At 36.1% G+C, this 18,316-nt stretch overlaps 1 protein-coding gene across 7 annotated transcripts in view; it reads left to right on the top strand.

Annotated features, from left to right (window-relative positions):
* MAP2 (microtubule associated protein 2) overlaps positions 1 to 18,316 on the top strand; it is a 297,749-nt gene that overhangs the window by 70,646 nt on the left and 208,787 nt on the right. For all 7 annotated transcript variants that reach the window (XM_070387393.1, XM_070387384.1, XM_070387377.1 and 4 more), the window contains exon 2: positions 5,934 to 5,983. The gene's annotated coding sequence lies outside the window, so the exon portion shown is untranslated. The remainder of the gene's footprint in view (positions 1 to 5,933; positions 5,984 to 18,316) is intronic.

Below are 18,316 nucleotides of genomic sequence, written 5' to 3'. Positions count from 1 at the left end.
CCAAAAACTCTTAGCAAGAAGCAGTTGTGATCAAATGGTACGTTGAGACTTAAAACTGCACATAAATTAACATGTGGTTCTATGCAGTCTTTCCTTGACTCCAAGCAAGTAGGGGAACCAGTTTTTCTTGGGGAATAGTGACATATGGTCACTGTGGTTAACATTATACATGTATAGTAGGCCACTCCTGGTTCTTTGTCTTTCACCCCCTGGTGTTCATGTGTACTGTTTTAGCTACCTCTTGCATGCCCAGAAGTGCACATGAACATACACACGTATGTGTACATGGACACACAGTCACATATGTTTAGTGTGTTGAACCACTGTCCTTCCCAGTCTCCTAGTATTTTTTCTCTGATTTTAAGAAAATAATTTCTCCCTCTCCTTTTATATCTCTCTCTTTACTAGTTTGTTCTAAAAAATAAAATAAAATAAAATCTCTCCTGATTTTTCTTTTCTTTAAATTTGTGGAACAAAATTGAAACAAAGTACTATGCTTAACAGAGAGTGTCCCAGACTTTCTCAGTTTATGACATTCTGAGTATGTTGGTAATTTTTTCATGGCACCCCTAGGCTGAAAGAAATACCTCACAGTTTTGTTTAATTAGCATAAAAAGTATTTAGGTATTAACATAGTCACCTTTTGAAAAAATAATGCATATAAATTGAAAGAAAAAAAAAAAACCTTTGTGTTTTATACTTAGAAACTCACAGTTACTTAATAGTGGGATATATGTGCTTGTTGGGTACTGACCAGCCTTCAAACCTAAGAGCCAGATTGGACACTCATCCTCATTTCTTACTCCACACTGGTTTTAATGCAATGTTAGTATTTGCCTTTATACCACAAACACTGTAAAAAACTGAACTTTGGGTGTAGAGTTAGATTATTTATTTGACTTTTTTCTTGTTTCTTGAGGTATGCCTGTATTGCTATGAACTTTCCCCTTAGGACTGCTTTTGGACTGCTTTTACAGTGTCCCACAGGTTTTGGGTTGTTGTGTTTTCATTTTCATTCGTTTCTATGCAAATTTTGATTTCTTTTTTGATTTATTCTGTGATTTGTTGGTTATTCAGCAGCGTGTTGTGCAGCCTCCATATGGAAATGAAGAACCCCAGGGTTAGTAGAAGGAAACAAATCTTAAAAATTAGGGCAGAAATAAATGCAAAAGAAACAAAAGAGACCATAGCAAAAATCAACAAAGCCAAAAGCTGGTTCTTTGAAAGGATAAATAAAATTGACAAACCATTAGCCAGACTCATCAAGAAACAATGGGAGAAAAATCAAATCAATAAAATTAGAAATGAAAATGGAGACATCACAACAGACAACACAGAAATACAAAGGATCATAAGAGACTACTATCAACAATTATATGCCAATAAAATGGACAACGTGGAAGAAATGGACAATTCTTAAAAAAGTACAACTTTCCAAAACTGGACCAGAAAGAAATAGAAAATCTTAACAGACCCAACACAAGCATGGAAATTGAAACTGTAATCAGAAATCTTCCAGCAAACAAAAGCCCAGGTCCAGATGGCTTCACAGCTGAATTCTACCAAAAATTTAGAGAAGAGCTAATACCTATCCTACTCAAACTCTTCCAGAAAATTGCAGAGGAAGGTAAACTTCCAAACTCATTCTATGAGGCCACCATCACCCTAATACCAAAACCTGACAAAGATGCCACAAAAAAAGAAAACTACAGGCCAATATCACTGATGAACATAGATGCAAAACGCCTTAACAAAATTCTAGCAATCAGAATCCAACAACATATTAAAAAGATCATACACCATGACCAAGTGGGCTTTATCCCAGGGATGCAAGGATTCTTCAATATCCGCAAATCGATCAATGTAATACACCACATTAACAAATTGAAAAATAAAAACCATATGATTATCTCAATAGATGCAGAGAAAGCCTTTGACAAAATTCAACACCCATTTATGATAAAAACTCTCCAGAAAGCAGGAATAGAAGGAACATACCTCAACATAATAAAAGCTATATATGACAAACCCACAGCAAACATACTCAATGGTGAAAAATTGAAAGCATTTCCTTTAAAGTCAGGAACAAGACAAGGGTGCCCACTTTCACCATTACTATTCAACATAGTTTTGGAAGTTTTGGCCACAGCAATCAGAGCAGAAAAAGAAATAAAAGGAATCCAAATTGGAAAAGAAGAAGTAAAACTCTCACTGTTTGCAAATGACATGATCCTCTACATAGAAAACCCTAAAGACTCCACCAGAAAGTTACTAGAACTAATCAATGACTACAGTAAAGTTGCAGGATATAAAATCAACACACAGAAATCCCTTGCATTCCTATACACTAATAATGAGAAAATAGAGAAATTAAGGAAATAATTCCATTCACCATTGCAACGAAAAGAATAAAATACTTAGGAATATATCTACCTAAAGAAACTAAAGACCTATATATAGAAAACTATAAAACACTGGTGAAAGAAATCAAAGAGGACACTAATAGATGGAGAAATATACCATGTTCATGGATTGGAAGAATCAATATAGTGAAAATGCGTATACTACCCAAAGCAATTTATAGATTCAATGCAATCCCTATCAAGCTACCAACGATATTCTTCACACAGCTAGAACAAATAATTTCACAATTTGTATGGAAATACATAAAACCTTGAATAGCCAAAGCGATCTTGAGAAAGAAGAATGGAACTGGAGGAATCAACCTGCCTGACTTCAGGCTCTACTACAAAGCCACAATCATCAAGACAGAATGGTACTGGCACAAAGACAGAAATATAGATCAATGGAACAAAATAGAAAGCCCAGAGATAAATCCACACACATATGGACACCTTATCTTTGACAAAGGAGGCAAGAATATACAATAGATTAAAGACAATCTCTTTAACAAATGGTGCTGGGAAAACTGGCCAACCACTTGTAAAAGAATGAAACTAGAACACTTTCTAACACCATACACAAAAATAAACTCAAAATGGATTAAAGATCTAAATGTAAGACCAGAAACTATAAAACTCCTAGAGGAGAACATAGGCAAAACACTCTCTGACATACATCACAGCAGGATCCTCTATGACCCACCTTCCAGAATATTGGAAATAAAAGCAAAAGTAAACAAATGGGACCTAATTAAACTTAAAAGCTTCTGCACAACAAAGGAAACTATAAGCAAGGTGAAAAGACAGCCTTCAGAATGGGAGAAAATAATAGCAAATGAAGCAACAGACAAACAACTAATCTCAAAAATATACAAGCAACTCCTACAGCTCAATTCCAGAAAAATAAATGACCCAATCAAAAAATGGGCCAAAGAACTAAATAGACATTTCTCCAAAGAAGACATACAGATGGCTAACAAACACATGAAAAGATGCTCAACATCATTCATTATCAGAGAAATGCAAATCAAAACCACTGTGAGGTACCATTTCATGCCAGTCAGAATGGCTGCGATCCTAAAGTCCACAAGCAATAAATGCTGGAGAGGGTGTGGAGAAAAGGGAACCCTCTTACACTGTTGGTGGGAATGCAAACTAGTACAGCCACTATGGAGAACAGTGTGGAGATTCCTTAAAAAACTGGAAATAGAACTGCCTTATGATCCAGAAATCCCACTGCTAGGCATACACACTGAGGAAACCAGAAGGGAGACACATGTACCCCAATGTTCATTGCAGCACTGTTTATAATAGCCAGGACATGGAAGCAACCTAGATGTCCATCAACAGATGAATGGATAAGAAAGCTGTGGTACATATACACAATGGAGTATTACTCAGCCATTAAAAAGAATACATTTGAATCAGTTCTAATGAGGTGGATGAAACTGGAGCCGATTATACAGAGTGAAGTAAGCCAGAAAGAAAAACACCAATACAGTATATTAACGCATATATATGGAATTTAGAAAGATGGTAACAATAACCCGGTGTACGAGACAGCAAAAGAGACACTGATGTATAGAACAGTCTTTTGGACTCTGTGGGAGAGGGAGAGGGTGGAATGATTTGGGAGAATGGCATTGAAATATGTATAATATCATATATGAAATGAGTCGCCAGTCCAGGTTCGATGCACGATACTGGATGCTTGGGGCTGGTGCGCTGGGACGACCCAGAGGGATGGTATGGGGAGGCAGGAGGGAGGAGGGTTCAGGATGGGGAACACATGTATACCTGTGGCAGATTCATTTTGATATATGGCAAAACCAATACAATATTGTAAAGTTAAATAAAATAAAATAAAATAAAAAAACACAACAAAAACTGAACTTTGAAAAGCTATGGCGTCATTGAATGGGAAGGAAAGCTGAGTGCTGAAGAATTGATACTTTTGAACTGTGGTGTTGTAGAAGACTCTTGAGAGTCCGTTGGACAGCAAGGAGCTCAAACCAGACAATCCTAAAGGAAATCAGTGCTGAATATTCATTGGAAGGACTGATGCTGAAGCTGAAGTTCCAATACTTTGGCCACCTGATGCATAGAGCTGACTCATTTGAAAAGACCCTGATGTGGGAAAGATTGAAGGCAGGAGGGGAAGGGAATGACAGAGGATGAGATGGTTGTACAGCATTACCAATTTGATAGACATTAATTTGAGCAAGCTCCGGGAGTTGGTGATGGACAGGAAAGCCTGGTGTGCTGCAGTCCGTGGGGTTGCAAAGAGGCGGAAACAACAGAGCAACTGAATTGAACTGAGCGAAGCTGAGTTCCTTCACTGTTCACCTGAAACTATCATAACATTGTTAATTGGCTATACCCCAATATAAAATAACAAGTTTTTTTAAAAAAGAATTTCATTTTCAATCATTTTTTACTAGTATTTCTTTTATATTTTTAAATAAAATTGTATATATTAAAGGTTTACAACATGATTTGATATACATATACATAGTAAAGTGATTACTACAGTCAAGCTAATTAAAATATTATCTTAAATATATGAGTATTACTTTAGACTATTCTTTTCATTAAATAATCATGATTTTAGGTTAATTATCTTTTGGACTTAACCTCTGAGTCTAATAATGAACCATTTCTAACAATACCACGTGGAACATATTCGAACTTCTAACCAATCACAAACACACTTCTAGAACCTAACGATTATTTTTTTTTTAATTGGAGATTTATCCAAGGATGCTCCCTGCTGCAAGCCAAGAATCCCACTCTGTCATCGTAAAGTCATTTTTTCTACTAAGTGTTCAAAATGCAGGCTGACTTTTGGAATAAAAGTTGGGTTTGCTTTTGTCCTTGGTTTACTTTCTCGTTCCTTCCACTTGACAACACACTTCTCAGCATGATTTGGTGGCAAGATTTAGGTGTAAGAAAATAATGAGAAGATGGCTAGGTTGCTATTGGAATCGTCTTATTAGACTTTTGTTGCCTTTTAACAGATTGTCGTGTTGTTCAGTTGCTCAGTTGTGTCTAACTCTTTGCAATCCCATGGACTGCAGCAGTCAAACAGATTGTTGATCCTGCACTTTTAATCTGCAAACTGTCTGTGGATGTTAAGTTAGATTAAGGATTGAATGCATCAGTTTTATTATTTTTAGTTAAACATCTTTCAAGATAAGTGGTAGTATTTTCAGTACAGAATTTGTTTAAAAAATATTTATGCTTGAAATTTTAGATTATAAGCATAAGCATTTCTATTTTAATAGAAACTGCTGGAAATAGAATAGGATATAATTTGCACATCTAATACATGTTTTTAAATAAAATCTAGAAGATATATCAGTTTAAAGTTTCATAACTACGTAATGCCCTTGTAAATGGATGTGGATGTATTGTCAGCCAGTAAATTTTGTGTGAGGATTCAAATAACTTCATCTTCTCTTTTTATTAAAGTAAAAGACTAAATCTTTCAATTGATTTAATTTATGGTATGTTTTTCTGTTTATCTTTCAGATTTTATTGATCTGATCCAACCTGTCTTGTGACTGCTAGCTGGAATTAAGGTTGGTGATGTGTTTATATATTAAATTCTGAATAAACTGAAATAAAATAGAGGCTTGATGAGCCTTTGTAGAGTTGGGTCAGAGTACTTTTGCAGGTTGTGGTAAGAAATTTGTAACTTGGTGAGAACTGGATACATTCCAGGTTTGCAGACATGTTTTCCTGAACAGTGTTTGTTTTCTTTGTTAGTATTTCTTTGAGTATCAAGTTTTATTTCTTTTACCTGCCTTACTTGCAGAATTTTGATTAAAGAAAAAGATTCAAATTTAAGTCATTCATTTAATAAACATATCAAAAGTATGATTTCTTTGCAACGTGGCTAGTGTTTTAAAGAATGGTCAGCTTTCTGAGTTTGCAGGGTAATACTTTTGAAGCCCACAGTTGGGTAGCCACATTTCCTAAGCATGGTAGAGCTGAAAAATTGCTCATTAATTGCATATTTCAGTTAATTAGCGGAGTTTTAAGATGCCATTCTTTTGCTCTGTTTCCTTGTTAATTGGTTTTAGGGGAGACTCAAAACTAGCTTAATGGAGTTTAGAATAATAACAGAGCCTTAGAGGGCACTGACATAAATAGGCTTAGAATTTCATTTATTCCCTCCTCCTTTCTTCTCTAGAACATGTATTCATAGTTTAAAAAAAAAAACTAAACTCTGAATAAAATAACTGCTTTTGTTGCTAATAAAAGAGCAAAATGCCAGATGTTGCTAAACTTTTTGTATAGGTTTTTGGTTAATAATTTAACAGAAAGAAAAACATTGACTTTTCCTTTGTGCTTATATTAATCAGGTATTTAGCCTTCAAATTGCAGTGTCTGGATGGCTCTAGTGGTAAAGAACCCTCCTGCCAACGCAGGAGACATAAGACACTCAGGTTCAGTCCCTGGGTTGGGAAGATCCCCTGAAGGAAGGCATGGCATTCCACTCCAGTATTTTTTCCTAGAGAATCCCAGGGACAGAGGAGCCTGATGGGCTACAGTCCATAGGGTCTCACAGAGCTGGGCACGACTGAAGCAACTTAGCAGGCACGGGCAACACATAGCCGGCACACAGTAAATATGTTACCTTTTCTGGCCCCATTTTGACCTCATTCTTCCACCCCCAACACATCTGTCTCACATGCATGTGCACGTGTGTATACACACACACACACACACGATTATTATTTTTCCTTTTCATGTACAAATTGTGCTTTCTTATCCTTGAAATCTGGATAGACTGTAGCAAATAAGATATGTTGGAATCATGCCTACTGATAATTGGCAACTAAATAAGGAGAAAAAGGGACATGTGTATAAAAGTGAGAGTTAAATTTGTAACCTGCATTTGTTTCATTTTGTGTTCGTATAATTTGGAGTTGAACTTATTGAGGACATTTAGGCTGATTTCTTTCATAGTCACTCCTGAGCATGTTCTATGTAAACTTGCACATGTTTAAACATGGAATGCTTGTAAGACTTTTTGCTACTCTTCTTTCCCTGCTAGCTTCTACTCATTTGCCAGTAAAAAAATAAGAGCTAGAATGAGATTTTTGCAAAGTATAAATCTTTTAATCAGGAATATTTTCAATGCACAAGGTTGAATATGAAGTGTTGCTTTTAAATTTTAATTAAAAGTAAATTGTATTTTGTTCTCTTCCTTTTGGATTTTTGTTTGTGGTTGGTATGGTCAACATCACAACCTGAAATCTCATTTCATTTTGGCTACTCTTCAGAAAGGAACAAAAAACTGAAAAGAGACATGTAAAAGGAAAAGAAAAAAATTTTGTTAAATAGAAAAGTAAATAACTATAAGAGTAATACACAAAAACTTTTAAAATCTGATCCTGTATTTATTTTATGTATGGAGAATTTCTTTTGTGGGAGTGTGAGCATAATTTAAATGTGTTTGGTCTAAGTGTGAAAAGTCAGGATGACTTGCTACTGCTGCTAAGTCACTTCAGTCATGTCCGACTCTGTGCGACCCCACAGACGGCAGCCCACCAGGCTCCCCCGTCCCTGGGATTCTCCAGGCAAGAACATTGGAGTGGGTTGCCATTTCCTTCTCCAATGCATGAAAAGTGAAAAGTGAAAGTGAAGTCGCTCAGTCGTGTCCGACTCTTAGCAACCCCATGGACTGCAGCCCACCGGGCTCCTCCATCCATGGGATTTTCCAGGCAAGAGTACTGGAGTGGGGTGCCATTGCCTTCTCCGCAGGATGACTTACATACTCCAAAATAAATATATTGATTAAAATATACAGTGTTCATAGAAATGGAAGCATATTTAAATCTCTCATATTACAAACTCTTTCCAATTGAATATATTGTATTTTTTTCTCTTTCCAGCTGAGAATGAAAAGATATTTAAATTAAATTTGATAATTAATTATCTAAATTATGTTTTGGAAAAGTAGCTAGATGTAACAAACCTTCTGAAGGATACATCAATTCACCAGAAACAGCCAGATTCTCAACACAAACTATAATATATAATGAAAATTATTATTCTTTTCTTAACTAGAGCTAGGTTCTTTTGCTTCAGGATAAAAGAAGTTTCCCTCATAGAAAAGCTTCCTTTTCTATAATATTAATGGAGTAAAATGACTAGTATTGCTAGATAAAAGCAAGTGGATTCTTTACCAACTGAGCTATCAGGGAAGCTCAAAGTTATAAATAGCTGTATTTAAAGTAGAATATCAGAACTGTGCTTATATTTCTGCACAGTAAAGGAAACCATGAACAAAATGAAAAGGCAACCTCCTGGATGGGAGAAAATGTTTACAAAACATATGTCTTGTAAAATGCAAATATCCAAAATATATATGCTGCTGCTAAGTCACTTCAGTCTTGTCCAACTCTGTGCGACCCCATAGACAGCAGCCCACCCGGCTCCCCCGTCCCTGGGATTCTCCAGGCAAGAACACTGGAGTGGGGTGCCATTGCCTTCTCCAAAATATATATGAAACACATATAAATCAATAGCAAAAAACAAACACTCTGATTTAAAACTAGGAAGAGGATATAATAGACATTTTTCCAAAGCAGACATACAGATGACCAGCAGGTATATGAAAAGATGCTCAGTGTCACTAATCATCAGTTCAGTTCAGTGCATTCACTCAGTTGTGTCCTACTCTTTGTGACCTCATGAAATGCAGCACGCCAGGCGTCCCTGTCCATCACCAACTCCCGGAGTCCACCCAAACCCATGTCCATTGAGTCAGATGCCATCCAACCATCTCATCCTCTGTTGTCCCCCTCTCCTCCTGCCCCCAGTCCCTCCCAGCATCAGAGTCTTTTCCAGTGAATCAGCTCTTCACATCAGGTGGCCAAAGTATTGAGTTTCAGCTTCAACATCAGTCCTTCCAATGAACTTCAGGACTGACTTCCTTTAGGATGGACTGGTTGAATCTCCTTGCAGTCCAAGGGACTCTCAAGAGTCTTCTCCAACACCACAGTTCAAAAGCATCAATTCTTTGGTGCTCAGCTTTCTTTATAGTCCAACTCTCACATCCATATATGACCACTGGAAAAACCATAGCCTTGACTAGACGGACCTTTGTTGGCAAAGTAATGTCTCTGCTTTTTAATATGCTGTCTAGGTTGGTCATAACTTTCCTTCCAAGGAGTAAGTGTCTTTTAATTTCATTGCTGCAATCACCATCTGCAGTGATTTTGGAGTCCCAAAAAATAAAGTCAGCCACTGTTTTCACTGTTTCCCCATCTATCTGCCATGAAGTGATGGGACTGGATGCCATGATCTTAGTTTTCTGAATGTTGAGCTTTAAGCCCACTTTTTCACTCTCCTCTTTCACTTTCATCAAGAAGCTCTTTAGTTCTTTACTTTCTGCCATAAGGGTGATGTCATCTGCATATCTGAGGTTATTGATATTTCTCCCGGAAATATTGATTCCAGCTTGTGCTTCGTCCAGCCCAGTGTTTCTCATGATGTACTCTGCATAGAAGTTAAATAAGCAGGGTGACAATATACAGCCTTGACGTACTCCTTTTCCTATTTGGAACCAGTCTGTTGTTCCATATCCAGTTCTAACTGTTGCTTCCTGACCTGCATACAGATTTCTCAAGAGGCAGGTCAGGTGGTCTGGTATTCCCATCTCTTTCAGAATTTTCTACAGTTTATTGTGATCCACACAGTCAAAGGCTTTGGCTTAGTCAATAAAGCAGAAATAGATGTTTTCTGGAACTCTCTTGCTTTTTCGATGATCCATTGGATGTTTGCAATTTGATCGCTGGTTCCTCTGCCTTTGCTAAAACCAGCTTGAACATCTGGAAGTTCATGCTTCACGTAGCCTGGCTTGGAGAATTTTAAGCATTACTTTACTAGCATGTGAGATGAGTGCAATTATGCAGTAGTTTGAGCATTCTTTGGCATTGCCTTTCTTTGGGATTGGAATGAAAACTGACCTTTTCCCGTCCTGTGGCCACTGCTGAGTTTTCCATATTTGCTGGCATATTGAGTGCAGCACTTTCACAGCGTCATCATCATCAGGAAAATGCAAATCAAAACCACAGTGAAATATCACTTCGTACTTGCTAAAATGGTTATTATCAAAAAGACAAGTAATAACTGTTGGAGAGGAGGTGGAGCAAAGCGAATCCTTGTGCACTGTTGGTGGGAATGTAAATTTGTGCAGCTACTATGGAAAGCAGCATGGAGGTTCCTCAAAAATTTAAAATAGAGTTGTCATATCATCTAGCATTTCTGACTATTTATTTGAGGAAAGTGAAAACACTAATTTGAAAAAAAATATACACACCCATGTTTATCGCAGCCTTATTTACAATAGCCAAGATATGGAAACAGCCTAAATGTCCATCAGTGGATAAATGGATAAAGGAGATATAGACGAGAGTCAAAATTCACAGTCTTCCAGTTATAAAATAATTTGTAGGATGTAATGTACAGCATGGAGACTACTGTTAATAATACTATATTGCACATTTGAAAGTTGCTAAAAGACTAGATCTTAAAAATTCTTACAGTGAAAAAAATTATGTAACTGTATATGGTGATGAATGTTAACTAGTCTTAGTGTGGTGAACATTTCACAATATATACAAATATCAAATCATGTTGTATACCTGAAACTAATATAATGTTGTATGTCAATTATACCTCAATAAAAAATTTTAAATGTCCATAAAGTATTTCATCAACTCTAAGATACACATTTTTACATTAAACTATGTAAAATAAAAAAACTACCATAGTTAAATTGGCAATTTTTTTTTCTTTCTAGGTGTCAACAAAGTGTGTCTTACAGTGGGTTGTATCTTAGATTCTATGAAATATAGTATTACTGAATTTAGATTGAAAAACATTAAATTTCAAGTTATTACAAAGGAGAATCAGAGTAAAGTTTGGAAACTATAAAGTCAAGCTTGATACTGATTCTTAAAAACACTTTACACCACATTTTTTACCATTTAAAACAAGGTGAGTTCATTTTTTAAATTTGTTTTCTTTTTTATTATACCGCGACCAGTATTTTGGTGTATTACCCTCCAGATTTTGACTTATTTTCACAAAATTGAAGTTAAACTTTGTATCCAGTTACTCCTGATTTCTTGAAAATGCAGTTTTAATGACTGTGTAATATTTTATCCTATTCCATAATTCTTTTTACCATTTACTCATTGTTGAGTATTCAGATTATTTTCAATATCTCATTATTTCTGCCCAGCCCTGGATCTCTCCTCTTATTCTAGTTCATCCCTCTGACTTGAATTCTTATGCCTTGTAGAAAAGTTGTCTGACTTTATTATTTTATCTTTAAAGCTAGAATAAAAATAACTTAGACTTCATTTAAGGATTAAATGAGATAACGCATACTTATGGACCTTAAATAGGGACGATTTCAAGTCATTTTTAAATTCTCTATCAAAGTTCTTTTCTTTTCATAGTTTTTACTTGAGTAATACCTTCTGGTATTTCTCCCAAGATGGAATAAAACCAATAAAGATCATTAAATTATTGCATAAAATAAAATATAAAATAGAAGAGGCCAGAATATAAATATTTTGTTTTTGAACTGATCAAAAAGTAATTTCTATATGCTCTACTGAGTGGTATTATCTCTTTTATTAAAGATACTGTTAACCAACTAAGCACCATATTTTACAATTAAGCAGACTTTCACTTAAAAAAAACCAGTGTATAAAATGCTAATATTTTCAGGATACCCTTGTGTCTTACTAGTAAGCTGCAGTGGTTTGCTTTCCAGAGTCAAGACAAACAAGCCTTTGACCAGCTACATAGTCAGCCACTATGTAGTGGCTTTTATCTTAGTCTGTTTACCTTCTAACTTGCTTCATGATGGTTACACGTCTCTTATAGCATTCACCCTTGTTTCTTTATATTATATGTTATGATTATTTCCAGATATGTCTTATCTTCCCTAGCAACTCAGAATCTGGGGTCTTCTCTCTGTGCCTTCTGTTGTGGTAGGGCCTTGTAGGAGTGGACGTCCTGAAAATGCTTATTGAACGAATTGTAAAGTATAGAAGCAAAAATTAACAGTTTTATTACATATTTGCTAACATATATGTATGTGTATGTGTATGTGTGTAGTTGTTATTTAGTTGCCAAGTTGTGTCCAATTCCTTTGCAACCCTGTGAACTGTAGTTCACCAGGCTTCTCTGTCCATAGGATTTCCCAGGCAAGAATACTGAAGTGGGTTGCCATTTCCTTCTCCAGGGGGTCTTCCCAACTCAGAGATGGAACTGGCATCTCCTTCATTGGCAGGTGGATTCCTTACCACTTATATCCTTCCTTATATAAATGGGCAGGGAAACCCATTTATATATTCATATGTGTGTAGATATTGGAGAAGGAAATGGCAACCCAATCCAGTGTTCTTTCCTGGAGAATCCCAGGGACAGGGGAGCCTGGTGGGCTGCCATCTCTGGGGTCACACAGAATCGGACACGACTGAAGCGACTTAGCAGCAGCAGATGTGTTATAATAATTATTACCTACTGTATTCTTTCTCTTGGTGATAGGGAGTTGAGCAAAAAAGCAAGGACTTTAAACACATCACACAAAAGATATTTGAAGCAGAAATAATTACTTGGTTCAATTTGGGGAATTTTTAAAAAGTAAAGGTATGAGAAGGGTGATTGCTTTGTCTTTCTACTTTATTCCTACATTGAGCATAATATAATATACTTACGGATGAAAACATATTTGGAATTCTAGTTATTATATTGATATGTGATAAAGTGAATTTGAAGTTCTGGAAAGATTTGTAGAATGCCTAATTATTTCTTTACCTTTTTAAGGAGAGATACAAAGCTGATAGACTGGAAGGGCCAGTTAGTCGTTGGAGAATTTGCTTTCTTTTGTGCAGCTTTCTGAAATCTGAAGCATCATAAGTACTTATTTTCTCCTTTTTTATTAAAAGTAATCCTTTCCTGTTACAAACGTGACAATCAACAAATAAGCTTCATGACATGATTTGGAATGGGAGAGGTAGGGAGGAGGGGGGCTGGGGGTGAGAGGTAAACTTGCTGTCAACCTTTCAATCTCCTCATGTGAGCCAGTGAAATACCTCAGGAATATGTTTTTCCAGAATTGTTCTTTTGTTTTTTGACAGAGTCTTAACATACCGAGGAAATAGGCTTATTGATGCCCCAGAGGACAAATAGGAAAACACAACCCATTGGAAATATATTAAATAACAAATAACAGATACTTTTTTCCCACATGAGAAAAACAATATTCTAGCTGATTCTTTTTGTCTTAGCTAAATATGAAAAGTGAAAGTGAAGTCACTCAGTCGTGTCCGACTCTTTGCGACCCCATAGACTATAGCCTACAAGGCTCCTCTGTCCATGGGATTTTCCAGGCAATAGTACTGGAGTGGATTGCCATTTCCTTCTCCAGGGGATCTTCCCAACCCAGGGCTCAAACCTGGATCTCCCGCATTGTAGACAGACGCTTTACCGTCTGAGCCACCAGGGAAGTAATGACTATAACAGACAACCCCTTGGATATGTTTTTATACAAACCTCATACTTAGGAAATCAATCCTGTGGATTTAAGTCATGGGCCAGCTGATTTTTATTCTTTCCTGAATTCATCTGAATGAATGCCATTCCAAAAAATGGTACAGCTGGTCTTTTTGCAGACCATTTATTTCTTTAAAGAATATCATGACTTTATTTGGGCCTATCTTATTAAGGCAGTTTGGAGAATTTAAAAACATAAGAAGTACATTTGTAAGAAGGAGTCCATTCATTTAGAAATCTTCTATTTCTTTTATGGCCTACTTGTTGCAAAGTAAGAACTTTATATTATTAAAAACGGATATGCTTTTTTGTTCCTCAACTTCTATAAATCTACATGAGACTTACTAAATTTCATCAGTTATTCATCCAAGGATAGAAAAATCATCATAGCAGAAAAAGGGATATACATATAATAGAAAAAGGGATAATACATATACATTAGATAGATACATGGATATGCATGCTAATGTTGGACGGTTTTGCCAATGAACAGCACAAGGGCTTTGCTTTTGGGCATACTTTATAGGCCATTACTGTTAAAGCAGATAAAATTGTCTGCCTTTTCTGAGCTTATTCTGTCTAATTATTTAGCAATGTAAAAATGCTAGTTGGAAAATCATTTTGTGCTAATAAACCAAAGTAGATTTGGTTTCAGTCCATATTATTCAATATCTTGTGACCATCAACTTATGTTGCTTTAGAGACTTTGTTGACTTTTCTTTCTACTATTTAAATTTATTTAAAATAGGTTTGAAGAGCTGAATAAAAAAAAAATCCTTACTATATTATACACATACATCTGTCTATACTTGAATATCTACCCTCTCTCTCTTTTTCTCTCCTTTTTGCCCTCTCTTCTTTCTGTCTTCCAGTAAAAGTTGTATATTTGTTGAATAAAGTTTATAATTCAAATATAGAGAAAGCTAACTTTTAGAATAAATAGATATTTGAAACTTTAAGTACTATCATCTTCATTTTATGAATAGAGATAGTCACTAAATCAGACACAATTTTTATAATAGACTCTTCCTCTGTGAAATGTTTTTTTGTTGTTGTTGTTTTTAGAAGCTAAGTCATGTCCGACTCTTTTGTGACCCCATGGACTGTAGCCCGTCAGGCTCCTCTGTCTATGGGATTTCCCAGGCAATCCCCTGGAGAAGTGGGTTGCCATTTCCTTCTCCAGGGGATCTTCCTGACCCAGGGATTGGACCCACATCTCCTACATTGCAGGCAGATTCTTTGCTGCTGAACCACCAGGGGGGCAGAAAAATTCCTCTGTGAAATGTAATATTAATAGTTCTTAATCAGTCTTCTGGAGGGATAAAAATAAGTAGAAAACTACATATTTACCCAAATGTAATTACTTGCTTATGGTATATGTGTGTGAATACTATTCAGTAGTGCCTTTATTTATAAGATATTCATATTCAGAAAGATAAATGAGAGTGAACTTGATATCTTTTGCCTGAAAATATTTTACATATAGAGTGGAAAAACTTTTTCAGCCTTGTCCTTAAATTTATTGTCACGTGTTAGTGCCTTGCCAAAAGTAGCTCTCTAGGTACAAGAGGAAAGTTTTATAATGAATTAGTCCACTTGAAACAAAAAACCTATACTGGCATCTTTAAGGGGTCCTTAGGCAGCCATAAAGAATTATCAGTTCCATAAAGGAGATTAAATTAGACAAAAGGAATAGAAACCATGTATGCGTCCATGGAGGGAAGGGGGGAGCTCATTTCTGAAATCATTAGGGAAAGTAACATAAGAATTCCCTTCTCTAATTGTGATTTGTTCTTTTTATTTCTAAGTTTTTTTCATTGTTTAAGAATTTTAGATAAGTTTGGAAATATGGAAAAAGTAGGTCACTGAGTAAGATGTTTAACTTGGTTGGCAACTTTATAGTCCCAACACTTTAAATTTCATCTCTTTTAGGGACTCAGAGATCTAACAGGCCATCTGGCATTAATATCACATAATAATATTTGCCTTTTGGGGTTATCTAACTCTTTTAACTATTTGGAAATGAAGATGTAAATCTCTTCTATTAGTAGTACATTTGAGGCATGTACAAGCCATGTAGCCTAAGTGAAATGAGTTTGAGAAATTGTACTTATATATTCAGCCTAGGCAGAGAAGCAATGGCAACCCACTCCAGTACTCTTGCCTGGAAAATCCCATGGACGGAGGAGCCTGGTGGGCTGCAGTCCATGGGGTCACTAAGAGTCGGGCACAACTGAGCGACTTCACTTTCACTTTTCACTTTTATGCATTGGAGAAGGAAATGGCAACCCACTCCAGTATTCTTGCCTGGAGAATCCCAGGGACAGAGGAGCCTAGTGGGCTGCCGTCTATGGGGTCGCACAGAGTCGGACACAACTGAAGCAACTTAGCAGCAGCAGCAGCATTCAGCCTAGGATATCATATAGATGTTCCAGTGGAAAGTCATCAGCTTTTCTTCTATTTCCTACAGGTATTTCCTAACATAAAAAAAAAAATCCATGTTACTTAATAATTACTGAAGTTACTTTAAAACATCTCTTAAATAATCATCCATCAACTATAAATATACCACCGCCACCCTCCTCACTGAGGAGTTACCTAAAGAACTAATATTTCACTCTTTCAAACATAATTCTACTCATCTGACATACCTGGAATTGCTCTTTTTCTTTTGTTTTTCTTTTATGTTATAGGGGCTGAATTTTATTAATTTTCTGATTTTTTAGAAATCAGAAATTTGTTAATGTTCTGATTTTTTAGAAGTTAGAAATTGGTTAATTTTCTGATTTTCCCATGTCTGAGCAGTTTTTATAAACTTTCTTGTTGGTTACTACTAAGGTTCTCAGTGGCTTCCCTGGTGGCTCGGTGGTAAAGAATCTGCCTGCAGTGCAGGAGACGGGAAGGAGATGCGGGTTTGATCCCTGGATTGGGAAGATCCCCTGGAGGAGGAAATGGCAACCCACTCCAGTATTCTTGCCAGGAAAATCCAGTGAGACAGAAGAGGCTGGCAGGCTACAATCCATCGGGTCGCAAAGAGTTGAATATGACTAAAGCGACCAACACACACACACACACACACACACACACACACACACACACACACACACACAGGTGGGGCTTAGTTGCAGAAGAACAAAGAGACCAACTGGAAAAAGTTGTTTTAACTTTGTGTTTAGAAAATATAAAAAGCTCTTTACCTTTACGTGAATATAATATTTCTCTGTGTAGTTATTCTTTGTGCACAAAAGAGCAGGAAAAAAAATCTCATGATGGATTAGATTCCTGCTCATAGTTTAAAAAAAAATGGATATACATAAAAGTAGTTCAACAAATACTTTTTGAAAGAGAAAAATTGGAAGGTTGAGACAGAAGGGGAGATGGAAAGGCAGAATCTTGGTCCAAAGTAAACTTGTCTTGCAACCATTTACCTCAAAAAACTTTCTGAAAGAAAAAATAAATAATGAACTGGTAAAAAATATCTCTGATCTAAGCATGACATAGCAGTGGCGAAGATACTATGTTTAATCCGAAGAGAAACCATTTACTTCAAAAAACTTTCTGAAAGAAAAAACAAATCAAATCACATTTCAAACACTTTTATATCTCCCCCTGGCATTTTGCCGTACACTGTGATGACAAAACATTGCATTTCTGAGTTTCCTACACTGCTTTGTTGAACAACGAAGTAATTGACTTGCATCTTCTTTATATTTACCAAAGGAACCAAAAATGGTTCCTTTGCTCTCCAGTAGCTTGTTGTCTAAGCGTGTCGTCTAAATTAAGGGAAGGGAAAAAATGAATACACATAAATAGCAGCTAATACATGGCAATGCAATCAAATACTAAGTACAGATATAACTTTCTAGAGAGATCCAGAAAAGATGTACTTCATTGTGATTCACAAGGACCTTATAAGAAAAGGAAGTTCAGCTGGGTTTAAAGGTGAACAATTTAAATAGATACAGTGGAATGTGAGAGCTAGAAAAAGAAGGGCTTATCCTAAAAGGGGTCTACAGAAGCCAAGCCAAGGCACAGAGAAGGGGCTAGGACTAGAAGGTTAGACCTGGAACAGAGGTTGCAAGACAAGTTTACTTTGGACCAAGATTCTGCCTCTTCCATCTCCCCTTCTGTCTCAACCTTCCAATTTTTCTCTTTCAAAAAGTATTTGTTGAACTACTTTTATGTATATCTTTTTTTTTAAACTATGAGCAGGAATCTAATCCACCATGAGATTTTTTTCCTGCTCTTTTTGTGCACAAAGAATAATTACACAGAGAAATATTAATATGAGGGTCTGTTCCAAAAGCTTCTGTTAGTAAAATTAT

This window comes from Bos mutus, chromosome 2, assembly GCF_027580195.1.
Source record: "Bos mutus isolate GX-2022 chromosome 2, NWIPB_WYAK_1.1, whole genome shotgun sequence".
Taxonomy (NCBI): Eukaryota; Metazoa; Chordata; class Mammalia; order Artiodactyla; family Bovidae; genus Bos; species Bos mutus.
This window is presented reverse-complemented; position numbering and strand designations above follow the sequence as displayed.